This window comes from Anomaloglossus baeobatrachus, chromosome 3 (assembly GCF_048569485.1).
Source record: "Anomaloglossus baeobatrachus isolate aAnoBae1 chromosome 3, aAnoBae1.hap1, whole genome shotgun sequence".
NCBI lineage: Eukaryota > Metazoa > Chordata > Amphibia > Anura > Aromobatidae > Anomaloglossus > Anomaloglossus baeobatrachus.
Window position 1 is genome coordinate 228,625,638 of NC_134355.1, and position 19,419 is coordinate 228,645,056.

Consider the following 19,419-nt stretch of genomic DNA (forward strand, 5'->3'; position numbering starts at 1 on the left):
CCTGTTACCATCTCCGATGACACCCCCTCCCTCCGCTCTCCCCAGCCCCGCTGTGCCCCCTTTACTGCCGCTGAAAGTTAGTCTTGTGAGGTATCAACCGTCTGTATTACAAAGGGCCGGTATGTTTTGCAGAAGCGTGGGTGCTCTGCAATGTGAAGTTGGCTGGGACCTGTGGTTCCACAGGATTGCATTACATGCAGAGCCATGGAAGGGTGTGTGATGCGGATTACACACTCCTTACCACCTGTGGGTGTGGCTCCAGGGGTTAAAGCAATCCTGTCTCTGAACCTGGGTGAAGTGTGTCTAGGGCAGTCTAGAGAGACTGGCTCTAGACTTCCAGTGTGTGTGCTGGAGACGAGTGAGAGCAGAGCAGGGAGCTCTGGGTATATCAGCCTGTGTGGAGGCTGAACACAGGGCTCTGAAATTGAGTCTGAGTTGAGACTGAGGTGAGTGCAGCCAGGCCAGGGCTGTAGGGCCGAATCTCTCCTGGAGGAGAGACAGACAGGGGTCTGCAGAAGATGGCCCTGGGTTCTGGAAGGAACCTTGGCTAGAGCTGTACGCTGGCAGGAGCCAGAGAGTGGGGAAGTTGCTAAAACTTCCACTATGGACTTATAATGGACTGGATGCCCACGGTACGTGGATCGTTTATGTTTAAGAGCAGTTTATGCTGAGTGTTTTTAAATAAACTGCCGAAATTTTTATAAAGAGACTGTGTACATATGTTGCTGAAGCTACCTCACACCGCTGCAAGCGAGTGGAACCCCCAGGTTGCGGGATGCAATGTTACATATGGTGGAGAACGCGTGCCGGCGGTCTGGTTGCTAGGGGCAAGGCGGTCTGGTTGCTAGGGGCAAGGCAGCCTGGTTGCTAAGGGCAACGGCATAGGAAGTACTGCTGTGGATTGGCGGGTCCACGAAAATTTTGTCAGCGCACTCAAGCAGCTGGTGGTGGATCGGCGGGTCCACGAACAGGGACGGCGTGCTCCAGCTGCTGGCGGTGAATCAGCAGGTCTGCGGGGTTCTGTGCTGCAGTGGTGAGAGACCAGTGACTGGAGGTTCCAGACCAGCTGGAATTTGCGAGGCCCTGCTTGGTGAGCAGTGATACACCACAGGCTGGAGATCCTGGTTGTATGGGCGGTACAACCCGGAAAGCATGGAGGGGCTCCTGAACCAGCTGCTGCAGAGCCAGCAGCACCAACAGCATGTGCCAGGAGGTCCAGTGACAGCAGTGGGGGCTGAAAGCCAAAAAGAGGGAATGGTCCCTGCGGACGTTGTGGAGGAGCTGTACCAGTTCCTGGTCCGGGGACAGCAGGAGCTGTCTGTGTGTAGCGATGTCGCAGCCATGGACCAGTTTGAGCGTTCCCTTCGGGGGCCAGTATGGACACTGGGTGCCCAGGGAGACAAGGGCAAACTGTGTGAACTGGGGGCTAAGGACATTGCATGGAAACCGCAAAAGGGGGCTTAGTCCCAGAAGGGAATAGTTACCCAAAAGGGGGCGGAGTCCTGGAAGGGGGTGGTTACCCAACAGGGGGCGGCGCCTCAAAGTGCTGATGACCCACAAGGGGGTGGAGCATTCTCAAGCCGAACAGGTGGACTATAGCAAGGGGCAATGGGGTTCGCCTTACCTATGTCCTACCTGTGGTATAGGCTATCCATCCGATGTGAGGCCACAGAAGTGCTCCATGGACTTGAATGGGCTACGTGTGTTTGGTCTGTTAGACCCGGGGAACCGGCTGACCTTAGTGAGACCCATGCCCAATCTCCATTTTATGGATGGTAGGACAATAGAAGGAAGCTGTGTGCATGGGACCACTAAAGAATATCCTCTGGCCAGAGTGATGATTCAGACACCCGACCTTATGGGGCGCCCAGACGTGGGTGTGGTTCGGGATTTGATCTATCCAGTTATCATAGGACAGGACTTTGAGTTGTTTAAGGGCTTATGGAAGACAGAGGCCGGGACCGATTGCACAGGAATGAGTCTGCCCCCGCCTAAGACAGCCTGTTTACCGTATGAGGTTATACCGATCCCCTGTGGTATATTGAGGTGCAAAGAGGAGATGGCACCTCTAAAGAAGGACTGTCCAGAGTTAGGGGTGACCAAGGGACATAGAGGGTCTCCCCAAGTTAGTGACGTGACGTCTCCAAAGGGAAGTGACAGTCTGACCACTAAAACCCAAGTAGTTTCAGGGGAGGAGACTGACACCTGGTTAAGCGGGGACATGTTAGTCCAGGACACCAGGGGGAGTGATGATGACTCCAGTAAAGACACTGACTCTAGAAAGGGGAAAAACGAGTACAGTGAGGTACAAATGGGCGAGAAGGGTAAAACATCCTCTCGACGTCGAACACGTAATAAGCGCTGAGAGGGGGCACAGTGTATGCCGTCTGAGGGTGCAGAGAAAGTGACATGCCTGGGTAATGAAGACATGGTGCCAGTAACAACTGCTACGGTAGAGTCAGACGGTGATATCCTACAAAAGAAAGAGGAATCAGAGACGGAACTGACACATTGTAACGACAGAAATCAGCAGGGTGAAAACGCAGAAAAGGAGCCAACCAAGGACGTAATGGGGGTGGTCCCTATGATTTCCCCGGGTGCAGCTGATAGTCTGTCAAACGAGAGTGGTATAGGAAATGGAATCCTGGAGAGTGAGGGGGGAGGAATAATGCCCAACAGTCATGGTGAGCAGACTGGTGAACTACTGGGTGCTGGGGTGCATGACAGCAAATTCAGCCCCAAATCTCTAAAGGGAACAGAGTGCCATGTTGAAGGGTGTGACACCCAGGCTGAGGGTGACACTGCAGAGACCCCAGAGGAAGTTGAAGGTAATGCAGTGAAAACCCAAGAAACCGCTGGCGCTGAAGTGAAGAGAGCCTCTGAGGAGGTGAAGTCTGGAACAGAGGTCTCATCCAGGACTGAGAGCCTGCCTGACCTGCTTGGTAAAACCAAGACTGAGGATATAGAGAAGGTCGTGGGTAAAAAGAGTAAGAAACCCAAAGGTTCTAAAGTTGAGGCGGGTACATTGGCAAGCGATGACGTGCTGCCAGAGAAACCGATAAATCGGGACAACAGTGGTCTGTGCGATGAAGCCATGGAGAAGGAGCCGACCCCAGAGTTGAAAGCCAAATTCTCTCCCGCTTCTGAGCAAGCTGACGAGCCACCTATCTGTGAGGCGGCTGAAGGTGAAGCAGCTGAGACCCAAGAGAGGGATGACTATGACAAAGTTGCTCCCCATGAAAAAGCCAGAGGTGTAGAGGTGGAAGAAGTCTCGGAAAGAGGGTGTCATAGACCAGAGAGTTCCGCAAGTGAAGACTCATTCAAGAGGATAAGCAAAGACCATCTGCAACAAGAGATACTTCTTAGGCAGGCTACTGAGAGTCGAGTAAGGGAGCTGGAGAAAGAAGTGGCAGAGCTCTGAAGTCGCTTAGCACAGTACCAGTCCAGGTCCCAGGTAGCCTTGGAGCAGATGGAGCAGCGAGTGTAGATTCTGACCAAACTTGCAGGGGAGGCCCAAAGAGAGTGGACTCTGGAAGCTAAACTGGACAAGCATGTGGAAGCGGCAGGGATGAATGAGACTTCTGTAGTCAAGTGCATGGTGGATATACCTGAGGACTTAAGAGAAGCGTGTGCCACCGAGGGCATTTATGACTAATTTAAGAGAGCTGTGGAAGCATGTGAGGTCTACTGTACTCCAGAGGCTGAACAGTTAGTGATATTGTCCACCACTGCAATTACTGGGCAGCGGGTGGCTATTCTAAAGGACATGCACTTCAGATGTGTTCGTATGAAGTGGCAGGTCCAACTGCAAAATGAAGAAGCCACTAGACAGAGTATAAAAGGAAAGCGCAGAGTCTGGCCGAAGATATCGTCCTAGTACCCTGGGCTCTGGTGGGGAGAGTCATTGGAAGAACCGGACGAGTCATGCAAGACATGGTGAATAAGTCGGGATTGGTGAGATTAAGAATCCCTGCTGCTAATGAGAGCAAGATACCCAGGGAAGCTGGTATGGTTCCGTTCGTCTGTGTCGGGACTGTAGAGAGTCTTGGAAACCTTCGAAGCCTTCTTGAATATCGGGTACACCATATACGTGACATGGAGCGGTTGAGGCAACAAAACCTGAAAATTGAGGAGCAGCTTTGCCAACTGTGTGGGGGATAACAGCCGTCTTCCACCCGTTGTTCAGGGAAAAGAAGTGGAAGATGGTGTGTCGGTCCAGTAGTTAAGACACGCAATAAAAGGAATCGCCGACCAGAGAAGTAACCTGCGATGTACTGTAGATAGTGGCCGCTATGAGCTTGGAGTTTCCGACAGTAGCCCTGGGGGTACACGCCTAGGTTCGGACAAGACTGTAGGTTTGACTGGGAACGTGTCTCTACTACGGTGACCCTGGGAGGGGGTCAGGGAGAGAACGGTCCGGAAAGGGGACGTCCTTTAACCCTAGTTTGACACGACAGGGTTTGGTGACCGTGTCGGGCGATGTCTCAGGGACTAATGCTCTTGGGCACCTTGGACGGCCCTCTCGACTGGTGGGGCATGGCAGCGGGGATACCCTGTCTCGCGGCCCCAGGTCGTTGGCAAGTGTTCTCCCCTACGGGTTTGAACAGAGGGGGAGGGTATGTGAGGTATCAACCGGCTGTATTACAAAGGGCCGGTATGTTTTGCAGAAGCGTAGGTGCTCTGCAATGTGAAGTTGGCTGGGACCTGTGGTCCCACAGGATTGCATTACATGCAGAGCGATGGAAGGGTGTGTGATGCGGATTACACACTCCTTACCACCTGTGGGTGTGGCTCCAGGGGTTAAAGCAATCCTGTCTCTGAACCTGGGTGAAGTGTCTAGGGCAGTCTAGAGAGACTGGCTCTAGACTTCCAGTGTGTGTGCTGGAGACGAGTGAGAGCAGAGCAGGGAGCTCTGGGTATATCAGCCTGTGTGGAGGCTGAACACAGGGCTCTGAAATTGAGTCTGAGTTGAGACTGAGGTGAGTGCAGCCAGGCCAGGGCTGTAGGGCCGAATCTCTCCTGGAGGAGAGACAGACAGGGGTCTGCAGATGGCCCTGGGTTCTGGAAGGAACCTTGGCTAGAGCTGTACGCTGGCAGGAGCCAGAGAGTGGGGAAGTTGCTAAAACTTCCACTATGGACTTATAATGGACTGGATGCCCACGGTACGTGGATCGTTTATGTTTAAGAGCAGTTTATGCTGAGTGTTTTTAAATAAACTGCTGGAATTTTTATAAAGAGACTGTGTACATATGTTCCTGAAGCTACCTCACACCGCTGCAAGCGAGCGCAACCCCCAGGTTGCGGGATGCAACATTAGTCTCTAATGACACCCCCTCCCTCCGCTCTATCCGCGTGTGTGTGTGTGTGTGTGTGTGTGTGTGTGTGCGTGCCACTGCTACTGTCTCGAAAAACACCCTCCCCCTCCCCCGTTCAGCTCCCCCCTTCCGCCTGCCACCTGTCGGCCTGTGTGTGTACTGGTGATACTGTCTGCAGGGTTGTGTATCTAATCCTCTTGTGTGAAACTGCTGAGCCGTTTATCTAATCCTCTCCTGTGTGATACTGTCTGCAGGGCTGTGTATCTAATCCTGTCCTGGGTGATACTCCTGCTGTCCTTGGTGATACTTTAGACATTTCTGGTAACCAACAAACTGGCTCTGCACTAGGTCCCTACATGTCATTCTTTGTTGTCTGTTGTAAACACTCAGATTGGGAGGGGGAGGCGTGCCATCACACACAGGAGAGCAGACTCCGCCCACTTTACTGCAGCTGTAATGTGAAATTTTTCTACAGTGGGATTTATGTAGGATTTCAGAAGCTGCTCCCCCTAGTGTTAACCCCTTAACGACCCATGACATACTGGGTACGTCATGGATCGTGTGCCGTTAATCCCCGCCCCCTGCCGTGGGCAGGCGGCGGCGATCCGTGCACATAGCTGTTGAAAACAGCTGGCATGTGTGCCTGCTAGCCGCGGGTGGAATTGCTTCCACCCCCGGCCATTAACCCCTTATATTTCACTGCCAAAATCTGCCAGCGATATGTATATGGGCGCCGCCATGACAGTTACTTACCCCGCCCCCGCCGGAAGTCATGTGACATGATCACGTGACTTTCAGTGGTTGCCATTGTAGCACAGGGTCTTGTGATGACGCCTGCAACTACGAAGTTTCACTTGCGTTTTCACCCGGCTCGGGGCCGGGTGAAACAAAAAGTGACTGTATCTGCTATTTACAGCTGTATCGCTGTGATCAGCAGATGGATAAGAGCGATCTTGATTGCTGATCGCTATAGCCCCCTAGGGGGACTAGTAAAATAAAAAAAGTAAAAAAAAAAGTTTTAAAAAATATAAAAAAACCCTAAAAGTTCAAATCACCCACCTTTCACCCCATTGAAAATTAAAGGGTTAAAAAAAATAAAAAATATACACATTTGGTATCGCCGCGTTCAGAAATGCCCGATCTATCAAAATATAAAATCAATTAATCTGATCAGTAAATGGCGTAGCGGCAAAAAAATTCCAAACGCCAAAATTACGTTTTTTGGTCGCCGCAAAATGCAATAACAGGCGATCAAAACGAAGCATCTGCGCAAAAAAGACCGTTAAAAACGTCAGGTTGAGACGCAAAAAATAAGCAGTCACTGAGTCTCAGATCCCGAAAAATGAGAACGCTACGGGTTTTGGAAAATGGCGCAAAACGTGCGCCACTTTTTTTGGACAAGCTTGTGATTTTTTTTTTAACCCCTTAGATACAAGTAAACCTATACATGTTTGGTGTCTACAAACTCGCACTGACCTCAGGCATCACATAGATAAATCAGTTTTACCATATAGTGAACACAGTGAATAAAATATCCCAAAAACTATTGTACGATCACACTTTTTTTGCACTTTTTCCGCACTTGGAATTTTTTTGCTGTTTTCCAGTACACTACATGGTAAAACTTATGGTTTCATTTAAAAGTACAACTCGTCCCGCAAAAAACAAGCCCTTATATGGCAAGATTGATGGAAAAATAAAAAAGTTACGGCTCTCGGAAGAAGGGGAGCAAAAAACAAAAACGGAAAGTGCCCGGGGGTTGAAGGGGTTAAACAGTGGAAAAATCAAACTTTTTTTAATTTTTTTATATTTTGCTCAATTAAAAAAAATTAATTAAAACATTATTACTTTACATTTTTTTTCAGTTATTGAAATTTTTTTTTTTTTCTGACGATACATTCCCTTTTAATATTTTGTTGCACAACCTTTTGAGGCAATCACTGCAATCAAACGATTCCTGTAACTGTCAATGAGACATCTGCACCTTTCGACAGGTATTTTGGCCCACTCCTCAAGCGCAAACTGCTCCAGTTGTCTCCTGTTTGACGGTTGACCTTTCCAGACTGCATGTTTCGGCTCTTTCCAAAGATGCTCAATTGGATTTAGGTCTGGCTCATAGAAGGCCACTTTAGAATAGTCCAATGTTTTCCTCTTACCCATTCTTGGGTGTTTTTAACTGTGTGTTTTCGGTCATTATCCTGTTGCAAGACCCATGACCTGCGACTAAGACCAAACTTTCTCACACTGCGCAGCATATTTCTCTCTAGAATCCCTTGATAGTCTTGAAATTTCATTGTACCCTGCACAAATTCAAGAGACCCCTCTGCCAGAAGCAGCCCCAGAACATTGAGCCTCCTCCATGTTTCACAGTAGGGACAGTGTTCTTTTCTTGAAATACTTTATTTTTCCATCTGTGAACATAGAGCTGATGTGCCTTGCCAAAAAGTTCCATTTTTGTCTCGTCTGTCCATAGGACACTCTCCCAGAAGCTTTGTGGCTTGTCAACATGTAGTTTGGCAAATTCCAGTCTGGCTTTTTATGGGGTGTTTTTTTTTTTTTTTTGTTTTTTTTTAACAATGGTGTCCTCCTTGGTTGTCTCCCTTGAAGTCCACTTTGGCTCAAACAACAACGGATTGTACGATCTGACACTGATGTTCCTTGAGTTTGAAATTCACCTCTAATCTCTTTAGAAGTTTTTCTGGGCTCTTTTGTCACCATTCGTATTATCAGTCTCTTTGATTTGTCATCAATTTTCCTCCTGTGGCCACGTTCAGGGAGGTTGGCTACAGCCCCATGGATCTTTAAATCTCTGAATAATATGTGCAACTGTAGTCACAGAAACATCAAGCTGCTTGGAGATGGTCTTATATCCTTTAACGTGCTTGTCTATAATTTTCTTTCTAATCTCCTGAGACTACTTTTCTTGGCTTCCTCTGGTCCATGCTGAGTGTGGTACAGACCATGTCACCGCACAGCACAGTGAGTATCTGTAGCCCTATATACAGGCCAACTGACTGATTACAAGATTGTGGCCACCTGTGATCCTAATTAGTAGACACACCTTGATTTAACCTGTTCTTTTTGTCACATGATTTTAAGGGGTACCATCATTTCTGTCCAGGCCTGTTTCATAAGTTTTATTTTTTAAAAAATTCTGTGTAAGTATGGTTTGAAAAGCAATGTCTGACTTTCATTTGTTCATTTTCATAATTTTTAATTACTTGTCAGATTCAAGTTAATTCTCTGACCATTATGGGTTTTTCTTTCATTAAAAGAGGGGTACCAACAATTTTGACAACGTGTGTGTATACTGCCCATTGATCAGGCAGTATGCATCAAATATCTGGCTCACTTTAACAACTTATACACTATGCATTGGATTGGGTAAAACTTTCCAAGCCCTATGGGTCTGACTCCACTAATCTCAAGAACCAGTGACTTGGCATAACCCGTTCCTTTCTCGCCTTTTCATTGGGGAACACAGACAGTGGGTTATATGTTGTCTCCAGGGGAGGCTTGACACTAGGTTTAAAAAAGAGTTAGCTCCTCCCACAGCATATAACCCCAGCTAGGCGGGAACTAGCTCAGTTCTTTTTAGTGTCAACAGGGAGGCTGACACGTCTGGCCTGAGCCTCAGGCCAGCTCGTGTTTTCTTTTGTGATTTTATTCTATTTTTGACTATGGGGCAATACCAGGGTGTGCTCACCCTCGTTCCCCCCCCCCCCCCCGCTTACGGGCAGAGGAAACCTGGCGTGCAAAAGCCGTCAGTCTTACCTCGCGCCCAAGTGGTCGGGTCTGCGTACCCCTCCAGGCTCCCTGGAAGCACCTCACAAAGGTAGCTCCAGAGGGCTAAGCAGAGCCGAGCACCTGCTAGCCTTGAGCCGAAGATGCGTCCCCGAGATCTCCGCATCCAAGGACCGACGCGTCTTCAGACGGAGCAAGAGCAGGTAGGGAGACGACGTGTATCCGTCCCCTGCATTCAACTGCCTCCTGAGGAGGCGCCGGTGGGGCGATGCAGGCAGTGTTCCTGGGGAAGCATCATAAATTTAGCTCCCGGCTTCGGCCTGCATTCTTAGCAACGCCCCCTCCACTGCTCCAGAAGCCACTCCCTCTAGTGGGCCGTCTCTCTCCTCCATGCTGCCAGAGAACACTGGATGCCATTACATGTGGGGAGCAGACACGGGTGAGATCGCCTCCTTGGCTCTGCAAATCTGCAGCACTATATACCGCTCTGTTCAGCGGTATATCGCTGTCTTTCTAGCGGTGTGTGCCTGCTGGCTGGCGGTGTATATCAGCTTTTAGCGGTATATACTGACTGTGCCTGCAGGTATATACCGACTGTTTGGCAGTGTATGCCACTTTACTATTGGTATATACCAGCTCTGTATAGCAGTCCCTTTCTAATACTGCTAGTAGATCCTCACCCACAGTAGTGTAATACTGCTAGAGGCTCACAGTACTAATTGTACGTTTGTTGCTGACATGCGTAAAAACCGCAAGGGTGATAAAGCTTCCCAGGCATCCTCTATGGTACTATGCTTGTACCTATGCTTCCACCTGTGGAAGCTCGTTTTCCAATGGTCGAAGCTATCCACTCTGGCGGGGCTGCGATGCCCCTACTACAGTGTCACAACAGGCGTTGCCGGACCAGGGGGTCGTGCAGTCTGTGGGTTCGGCCCCGGCCACCATTCAGGCAGCACCCCCGTCTGATGAGGCTATCCCTGCATGGGCTCTTCTGATGTCTAAAAGGTTAGATGACCTGGCCGCTCAGATATCCCAGCCTTCCACAGGCTCCTGCAGCCTCCCCCCGACTCAGCTCCCTCAGAGGAGCCCGCCTTCGTCTGGTGTATCATCCCCAGTACGTAAAAAGGCTGTCTTCAAAAGGCGCCATTGCGACCGCTCCGCCTCGTCTGACTCACACGATGGTCAGTTTGACTCGGGCTCCGTGACCTTTTAGTAGTCACGATTCCCGAGACTCTGACTCTGATTCAGATGTCTCCTCTTAGTATAGGCATATGGAAGACACTTTAATAGCGGCTGTCAATCACTCTGTCGATTTCTGATCAGCCCTCGGACCCGACTTCTCAGTCGGCAATCAAACGAGCCAGGAAGCCTCCTAAGTCCTTTGCGCAGGATCCGATTTTTCATCAAATCATATCTAAACGGTGGGATCACCCTGATAGGAGGTTTAATAAAAAATCCTCCTCTTCATTCGCTTATTCCTTTCCTCCGGAAATGGTTAAGCCCTGGTCGGTACCCCCCGTTGTGGATCCGCCAGTATCCAGACTGGCTAAACACACGGTTATGTCTGTTTCAGACAACACGTCTCTCAAGGACTCGTCCGACCGCGCAGTTGAGGCTGAGGTCAAATCTATTTTCCAGGCTTCGGGCTCCTCTCTGCGCCCCCCTGTTTGCCATGACATGGGTGGCAAGAGCTTTGAGCATGTGGAGTAGGAACCTGCGCATGTTGCTTCGCCCTTGCAATATTCCTCCAGAGGCTCTTGAGATTCTTGATTTGTTCTCTCTAGCCTCTAATTATTTTTTTCACGGCTCCCTGGATGCAGCTAGCCTGTCAGCCCTAATGGCAGCCAATGCTGTCTTCGCCCGCAGGGTTCTGTGGCTAAAAATATGGAATGCGGACAGTGCCTCCAAGAAGTCCCTGTCCACACTTCCCTTCCAGGGTCTTCGTCTGTTTGGTGAATCCCTGGACAATCTCGTATCTGAGGTGACGGGTGGTAAAAGTACCATTGTACCACAAAAGCGGCCTGTAACCAGGAATTTCAAAAAATATTCTTGGCGCAGGAAGTCCTTTCGGCCTGCCCCGCAAAAACCATCAGCCCAAGGACCGTCCCAACACTCAGATCGAGGATCCGGTCCCTCAAGGGGCTCTTCTTGGCGTTCCCACTCCAAGCAACCTAAACCCAAAGGATCTCGCTTTGTACAGGCCCCATCAGCATGACTCCAGGTATCCCTCAGATCCGACTCCTGTGGGAGGGCGGCTTCTGCTTTTTCGGGAAATCTGGCTAGACCACACTCACGATGCTTTGGTTCGGGAAATCGTCACCTCAGGTTACAAGATCGATTTCCATTCCCTGCCGGCCAACAGGTTTCTGCGTTCTCGTCTCCCAAAGTCCAAGACTCAAAACCAGGCCTTATTTCAGGCCATAGCCTCTTTACAGTAAGCAAACGTTATCATTCCAGTGCCCCTGGAACAGCGCAGCAAAGGTTTCTATTCAAACCTTTTTGTCGTTCCCAAAAAAGATGTCTCTATCTTGGACCTCAAACGGCTGAACAAATTCGTACGGATTCGAACTTTCCGAATGGAATCATTGAGAGCAGTACTAGCCGCCATGGAACCTGGAGAATCCTAGCTTCCATAGACGTTCAAGATGCTTATTTACACATTACCATATGTGTCTCATCAACTGTTCCTTCGCTTTGCCATAGGACACCGTCATTTCCAATTCAGGGCTCTCCCCTTTGGGCTGGCCACTGCGCCTCGGGTCTTCACAAAGGTCATGCCGGCCGTCATGTCCATTTTACACCCCAGAGGCATCCTGGTCGTTTCCTATTTGGACGACCTTCTTGTCAAAGGGAGCTCTCTTCACGTTTGCTCAGAAAGTGTGCAGATTTGCCTAAACACGCTGTCAAGGCTAGGGTGGCTTATCAACTTCAACAAGTCATCCCTCATTCCTCATCAGTGCATCACCTTTTTAGGTATGCTGATAGACACGGCTCAGTCCCGGGTTTTTCTTCCAGAGGACGAGGTCTTCCCTGATCCGGGCCGCCCAATCCCTCCGCTCTCGCCGTCACACATCCCTTCGGAATGGAATGAGAGTGTTAGGAAAGATGGTGGCAGTCATAGAAGCCGTGTCCTTTGCCCAATTCCATCTGCGCCCTCTACAACTGGATCTTCTATCCTCCTGTGACATGAATCCAGCTTCCCTGGACCGGTCAGTCCGCCTGTCTCAGGCTGCGCTCAGCTCCCTCATCTGGTGGACTCAAGCCTCATCCCTATCTCAAGGGAAGTCCTTCAACCCGGTCCACTGGCAGGTAGTCACGACGGATGCCAGCCTGATAGGCTGGGGGGCGGTGTTTCTCCACCACACTGTTCAGGGACGTTGGTCTCCTCCCGAGCGCTCCCTGCAGATTAATGTTCTGGAGAGCAGAGCCATATTTTGGCCCTTCAGAATTTTCAACCCTTACTATTGGGCCTCCCTGTTCGGATCCAGTCAGACAATGCCACGACCGTGGCTTACATCAACCGTCAGGGAGGAATTCGCAGCAGGGCAGCGATGAAGGAGGTATCCAAAATTCTTCTTTGGGCAGAGAAGCACATCCCCATTATTTCAGCTGTCAATATCCCAGGGGTAGACAACTGGGCCGCAGACTTTCTCAGCAGGCAAGGTCTAGCGTCGGGGGAATGGTCCCTCCACGACGAAGTGTTCTATCAGATCACTCTTCGTTGGGGACTCCCGGATGTGGACCTCATGGCGTCTCGAATGAATGCCAAAATACGTCCCTTCATATCTCGGTCGAGAGACCCGCTAGTGCTCGGCTCCGATGCCCTAGTCTTTCCATGGTCGCAGTTTCGCCTGCCCTACATCTTCCCTCCGTTTCCTCTCATTCCGAGAGTAATCAAGAAAATCAAAGCGGAGGGAATCCCGGGGATCCTCGTGGCCCCGGACTGGCCCAGGAGAGCCTGGTATCCAGAGCTCCTCCAGCTTCTCAGCGACACTCCATGGCGTCTTCCCGACTGCCCGGATCTTCTGTCGCAAGGTCCAATATTCCACAAGAATACAGCACAGCTTCATTTGACGGCGTGGCGCTTGAATCCCTGATTCTAGCCAAATTGGGTCTTTTTTCCTGGGTAGTTCATACCATGCTTAATGCTCGGAAGCCTTCCTCCGCCAGCATTTACCACAGGACCTGGAAGACCTATCTTTCCTGGTGTGACCGTCATAATCTGTCGCCCCTGACCTTTTCAATCCCTAATGTTCTTGCTTTTCTGCAAGACTGTCTGGACTTGGGTCTTGCTCTAAGTACCCTTAAAGGACAAGTTTCTGCCTTGTCAATTTTTTTTTCCAGAAGCAGCTGGCTTCTCGCCCTCAGGTCCGTACCTTTCTTCAAGGGGTGGCGCATTTGGTCCCCCCTTATCGTCACCCCTTAGATCCCTGGGATCTGAATTTGGTTCTCGGAGCTCTTCAGCTTCCTCCTTTCAAACCCTTGAGAGAAATCTCTCTTCAACGGCTGTTTTGGAAAGTTGCCTTTTTAGTCGCTATTACCTCTATCAGGCGAGTGTCCGAACTGGCAGCTCTTTCCTGTCGCTCACCTTACCTGATATTCCATCATAATAAGGTGGTCCTTCGGCCTTCCCCTGCCTTCCTTCCGAGGGTCGTATCCTCTTTCTACCTGAACGAGGACATTGTGTTGCCGTCATTCTGCCCGGCCCCAGTCCACTCCTTCACACTCTCGATCTTGTCAGGGCTCTGTGGATCTACATCTCCAGAACAGCGCCGTTGCGCAAGTCCGATGCCCTCTTCGTCCTCCCAGAAGGACACAAAAAGGGCAACCCGGCGTCTAAATCCACGATTTCTCGATGGATCAGGACTGCCATCTGTGAGGCATACAAAGCACGAAGTGCCATTCCCCCTCAATCTGTCCGGGCCCACTCTACACGAGCAGTGGGTGCCTCCTGGGCTATCCGCCATCAGGCTTCGGCGGCCCAACTTTGTAAGGCCGCTACCTGGTCCAGTGTGCACACATTCACAAAATTCTACAGAGTGCATACGCATGCATCCACGGATGCTGCTCTTGGAAGACAAGTCCTTCAGGCGGCAGTGGCCCATTTATAAGTGGCCACTGCTCGGTTTTTTGACAGTGTTTGTTATGTGTTCACTGCAGTTGCAGTTGTTAGTCAGCTCTTAGTCTGATGTTATACACTGTTTAATAGTTCAGTTCCCACCCAGGGACTGCTTTGGGACGTCCCAATGTCTGTGTCCCCCAATGAAAAGGCGAGAAAGGAAAGGACATTTTTGTGTACTCACCGTAAAATGTCTTTCTTGGAGCCTTTCATTGGGGGACACAGCTCCCGCCCTTGTGGTTTTGGTTGTCCTTTTCCTACTGCTTTTACACCAAACTGAGCTAGTTCCCGCCTAGCTGGGGTTATATGCTGTTGGAGGAGGAGCTAACTCTTTTTTTAAACCTAGTGTCAAGCCTCCCCTAGAGACAACATATAACCCACTGTCTGTGTCCCCCAATGAAAGGCTCCAAGAAAGACATTTTACGGTGAGTACACAAAAATGTCCTTTTTCCACTTGAGATCTGTGGCAGCGGGGTAACCTGAGTGACGTCATCGCTGATAGCGCGACTCCCTTCAGTTGCTGCGGGGAGCTCACAGATAGCGGTCGTGGTCTGTGTCCGCTCTCTGTCAGCTTCTGATGTAGCAAAGCTGAAAGTGTCATGGGACCTCTGTGGATTACGTCGGACCTGGAGGGGTATTTGGGGACTTGTATAAAGTGGTGAAAGAGGGTGGGGTTTTTTTTGTCATTTATTTCAAATAAAGGATTTTTGGGTGTTTTGTCTTTATTTTCCTTAACTTACAGGTTAATCATGGTAGGTATCTCGGGGAGATGCCTGCCATGATTAACCTAGGACTTAATGGCAGCAGCCCATAGCTGCTACTAACTCCTTATTACCTCGATTGCCACCGCACCAGGGCAATTCGGGATGAGCCGGGTAGAGTCCCGGGACTGTCGCATCTAAAGGATGTGGCAGTTCCGGGTGGCTGCTGGCTGATATTTTTAGCGTGGGGGCTCCCCATAACGTGGGGCTCCCCATCCTGACAATACCAGCCTCCAGCCGTGTGGCTTTACCCTGGCTGGTATGAAAATTTAGGGGGGAGGGGGGGGGGGTGGGGGAAACCGCATGTGTGTGTTTTTTGTTTTTGTTTTTTTATTTTTTTTTTCTCTCCAATTATGTAATTTACTGCACGATATAGACCCGCCCACCGGCGGCTGTGATTGCTTGCAGCGAGACAGCTGTCACTCAACGTGGGGGCGTGTCTGACTGCAACCAATCATAGGCGCAGGTGGGTGGGGAAAGCAGTGAATACTAGATGGAATAATGAGCGGCCGGCTTTTTCAAACCGACCAACAGAGAGAGATCGCCAGACCTCACTCATATCCAGTGTTTTCGGCAACATGCGATAAATGTATTTAGAAAACCACATGTCACTAGGATGGTGTGTGTGCCGTCCGTGTGACATCCAGTTTTTTTCACGCACCCACAGACTTTCATTGGAGTGACTCGCACGTGAAACTCTATACAAAACGCAGCATGCTGCGTCCCCCCCCCCCCCCCCCCGTCCGATTTGGACTGAGAAAAAAATAGCAGATCGGAGCTGCCTCATTGATTTAACATTGGTCCGAGTGCAATGTGAGATTTTCTCGCATTGCACTCGTGCGAGTTAATTGCAAGTGTAACTCCAGCCTAACAGGTTGTATCTGACTAAACACTCTTGAAAGTGCTCTGTAGAGTGAATATTTACACAGCACTGTAAAAACTGCTTGCTGTGCATACATTCTGTCCTTTTGAACTTACAACAGCTGCAGGCATCAAAAGCAGTGAGGTAGCTAAAAAAAAATATAAATAAATAAAAATTGAATAGTCTATTCTACTGGGAGCCTCCATATGGAAGTAGATTACTACTTTATGTATAGTAAACGAAAAACAAAACCGCCGCCCCAAAACGCCAAAGTCGTCATTTCAGGAAGCACAAGTCTGGCATTTTCCTGAAACCTCTTGCTATAGAAAAAACTCAGCTGGTACGTGGACATCTATAAGACAGTGTGTGCGCATAGCCTAAAGCAGAGGTCTTAAACACGCAGGCCGCATGCAGCCCCTGGAGCTGCTTCTTTCAGCCTGCGGACACCTTGACTCCGTGACAATTGCGGCCCGGTACATACACAGGGCCGCCGCCTTCAGCACTTTCCTTCCAGCAAGTATAACTTGCGGCGCTGCGCAGAGAGGCATGCCTCTCCACAGCTTTACTAATGGCAGCTGCCGCCGGCCAATCAGAGGCCTGCAGCTAACGTGTATTCTGATTGGCGCGGCTGCCATTAGTGAAGAGAGCACTGCCACAAATAATTCTCCAGCAGGAAAACGCTGATTGTGGCAGCCCCGTGTACCAGACAGCAATAGTCACGGCGCTCACGGGGTCTAGGTGCCTGTGGGCTGTAAGAAGCAGGTAAGGAAGACACCAAGGGAACGGAGAAAAGGTGAGAATTTTTTTTTTTTTTAATGAACGTAACGGGATATTACTACAGGATGGCCCATTACTTCAATGGGGCAATATGGGCACATTACTTCAATGGGGCAATATGGGCACATTACTTCAACGGGGCAATATGTGCACATTACTACAATACTACAAGGGGGCAATATGGGCACCTTGGTACACGACGTGGGCAATATGGGCACCTTGGTACACGACGTGGGCAATATGGGCACCTTGGTACACGACGTGGGCAATATGGGCACCTTGGTACACGACAGGGGCAATATGGGCACCTTGGTACACGACAGGGGCAATATGGGCACCTTGCTACAAGGCGGGGATGCCTTGGGCACCTTGGTACACGGTGGGGACGCCCTGGGCACCTTGGTACACAGCGGGGACCCAGATGGCAATGTAACTACAAAATTTTGGCCAAAATTACTATATGGTGGTAATTGTAAAACTATATTACTTACAAGAAGGGGATACAATATTAAAAAAAGTTTGTTGGTTTTTTTTTCCCATAAAAATAATTTTTATATAAACTGAAATAAAATAAGTGCACAAATATTATAATAAACAAGCGGAAAATGTTCAAAAAAAGTGATCCAAAGGTTGATAGAAAAAATATAGAATCAGTAAAAATGTCACTGGGTCCAGCAAAGAATGCGGCCCCCCAAATAATTTTTTTCTATTTGTGGCTCTTATTACTCACGTGGCAACAATTCTCAAACAAGTCTCTTTGCAAAAAAGCATGTTGTGCAGTCATAATGCTCTGGTAACATGATTCTGTCAGTACAAGTATGGTTGTGCCAAACTCATATATAGTGTTTTTCCTTTTGTTTTAGAGGGTTAAAAATATTCACAACGTTCTGCGTTTCTGTATTTACCAATCGGGTCAATTGTTTTTGGGTGCCATGTCACATTAGCAGAGCCACAGAAGTACCAGAACAGCAGAATCTCCCATAAGTGACCCCATTTTATAAACTGCAGCCTTCTAGGAATTCATCTATGGGTGCAGCGAGCATATTGACATAACATGTGTTTCACAGAATGTTACACCATTGGGCATCATGGCGAAACTCAGGCGCTATTAGACTTTTGGTACTCAGTGTTTCCTAGAATATTTGCAGACTCCATATACACAGCCCCTAAGTGCCAGAAGAGCAGACACTTCCCACAAATGACCCCAACTTGGAATTGCACTGCTCTGGGAATGTATCTACAGGTGTAGTGATTTTGACTTCGTAGATATATTCAAGAAACAAACAGCAATTGATTTTGCAGAGCGAAAATGGAGTTCTGCCATTGTGCCCAGTGCACTATGCCCAGCTTGAGCGTCTGGAGACCGGCATCCTGTAAATTAAGCGAGCTCCCCTTGCTAATGAAATGTTAAACATGTGGACGCTAACTGCAGTTTACGCACAGTGCTGCGGGGCTCAGAAGAGAGGGGGGTCATTTAGTTTTGGAAGTGCAGATTTTGCTGGATTTCTTTTGTGGATGATGAGCCATAAGGCTTTTCCAGAGCCTATGTGCTGCCAGTAATGTGACCCCCCCCCTTTCATGTACTTGTGTTAGAAGATGTCGAACCTGAGTGGGCACTTATTTTGTGGGTTGAGTAGAAGCTTATATTGGTGGCATTTTTTGGTTATAAAAAAAATCTTAAATTAGTTTACATTTATCCTGTGCAACATGCTGAGCACTTGCATCTGGATTTCCCGCTAAATGTGCAAAATACGTGATTCAGATGAAACCCCGACAAATCCATTGACAAATGAGGCAACATAGGTACTCTGGCCTCTGTGGCTTCTGTTCAGCGGTGTCCAGCTTTTAAAGGGAACCTGTCACCAGATTTGCTCACTATAAGCTGTGGCCACAATCAGTGAGCCCTTATATACAGCATTCTAGAATACTGTATATAAGAGCCCAGGCACTGTGCAGAATGTAAAAAACACTTCTAGAATATTCATTTAGGGGGCGGTCGGGTCCAATGGATGTCGGGTCCAAAGTGTATCAATCCGCCTCATAGGGAATAAACCATCTGAATCTTGTATGTCAGAGATTTACACACAGATCTTGATATAAGCGCTCATAGCAAGTTCCGGATAAATGTGAGCTGTACCTTACTACGATCTCTGGGAGCCAAAAGAAACGGCTGGTCATGAAATGCTTTTATTTTTTTATGCTGTTCACTCTGCGGTACAAGTGATTAGGTGGCTTTCGGCTTTATTCTTTGTATTGGCATGATTACAGCGATACTAGATTCAAATTGTTTGGGGCTTTTTTTTGTTTTGTTTGTTTTTGGGGGGGGGAGGGGGGAGTTTGGCTGCTATCACACACACTAGAATTTTTTTTTTCTTTTCTTTCCCCCTCCCATTCACAACAAAAATTATTGCATCACAATATTAGAGCTAGCATTTCTCTACCAACAGTCATGTGAGGGCCTGTGTGAGGTAAATCCGGAGATATGACGATAAATCATGACATTCAAGTTATGTCAGGAAGCCCTCTCCTGGTGTCACCCCCCCTTTCCTGTCACACAACTCCTTCAAGCAGAAATTTACCACAGGGATAAACGGTTTGTTTAGCAGATAGGTGTCAAAGGAACTGGTCTGTGTTCCACTTACACATCCCATGGCCATCTCCTGTGATATGGAGATTAGATGATGTGGGAACAATGGACACAGGATGACTCCCTGCCGTCACCCTGTAGCAGGGGCTGCTATCTAATTAGCAAGCTTGGAAGTATCCAGACAGAACGACTCCAGTAAAAAATGGTTCATATCTCGCAAGCCATATTTCCGATAAATATGGCAACCATAAAAA

The 19,419-nt window shown here is 48.9% G+C and overlaps 1 protein-coding gene across 1 annotated transcript in view; it reads left to right on the plus strand.

The window, feature by feature from the left end:
• The window catches only part of LOC142296314 (adenylosuccinate synthetase isozyme 2), a 354,349-nt gene that overhangs the window by 70,763 nt on the left and 264,167 nt on the right, over positions 1-19,419 (plus strand). The gene's annotated exons all lie outside the window — the stretch shown is intronic.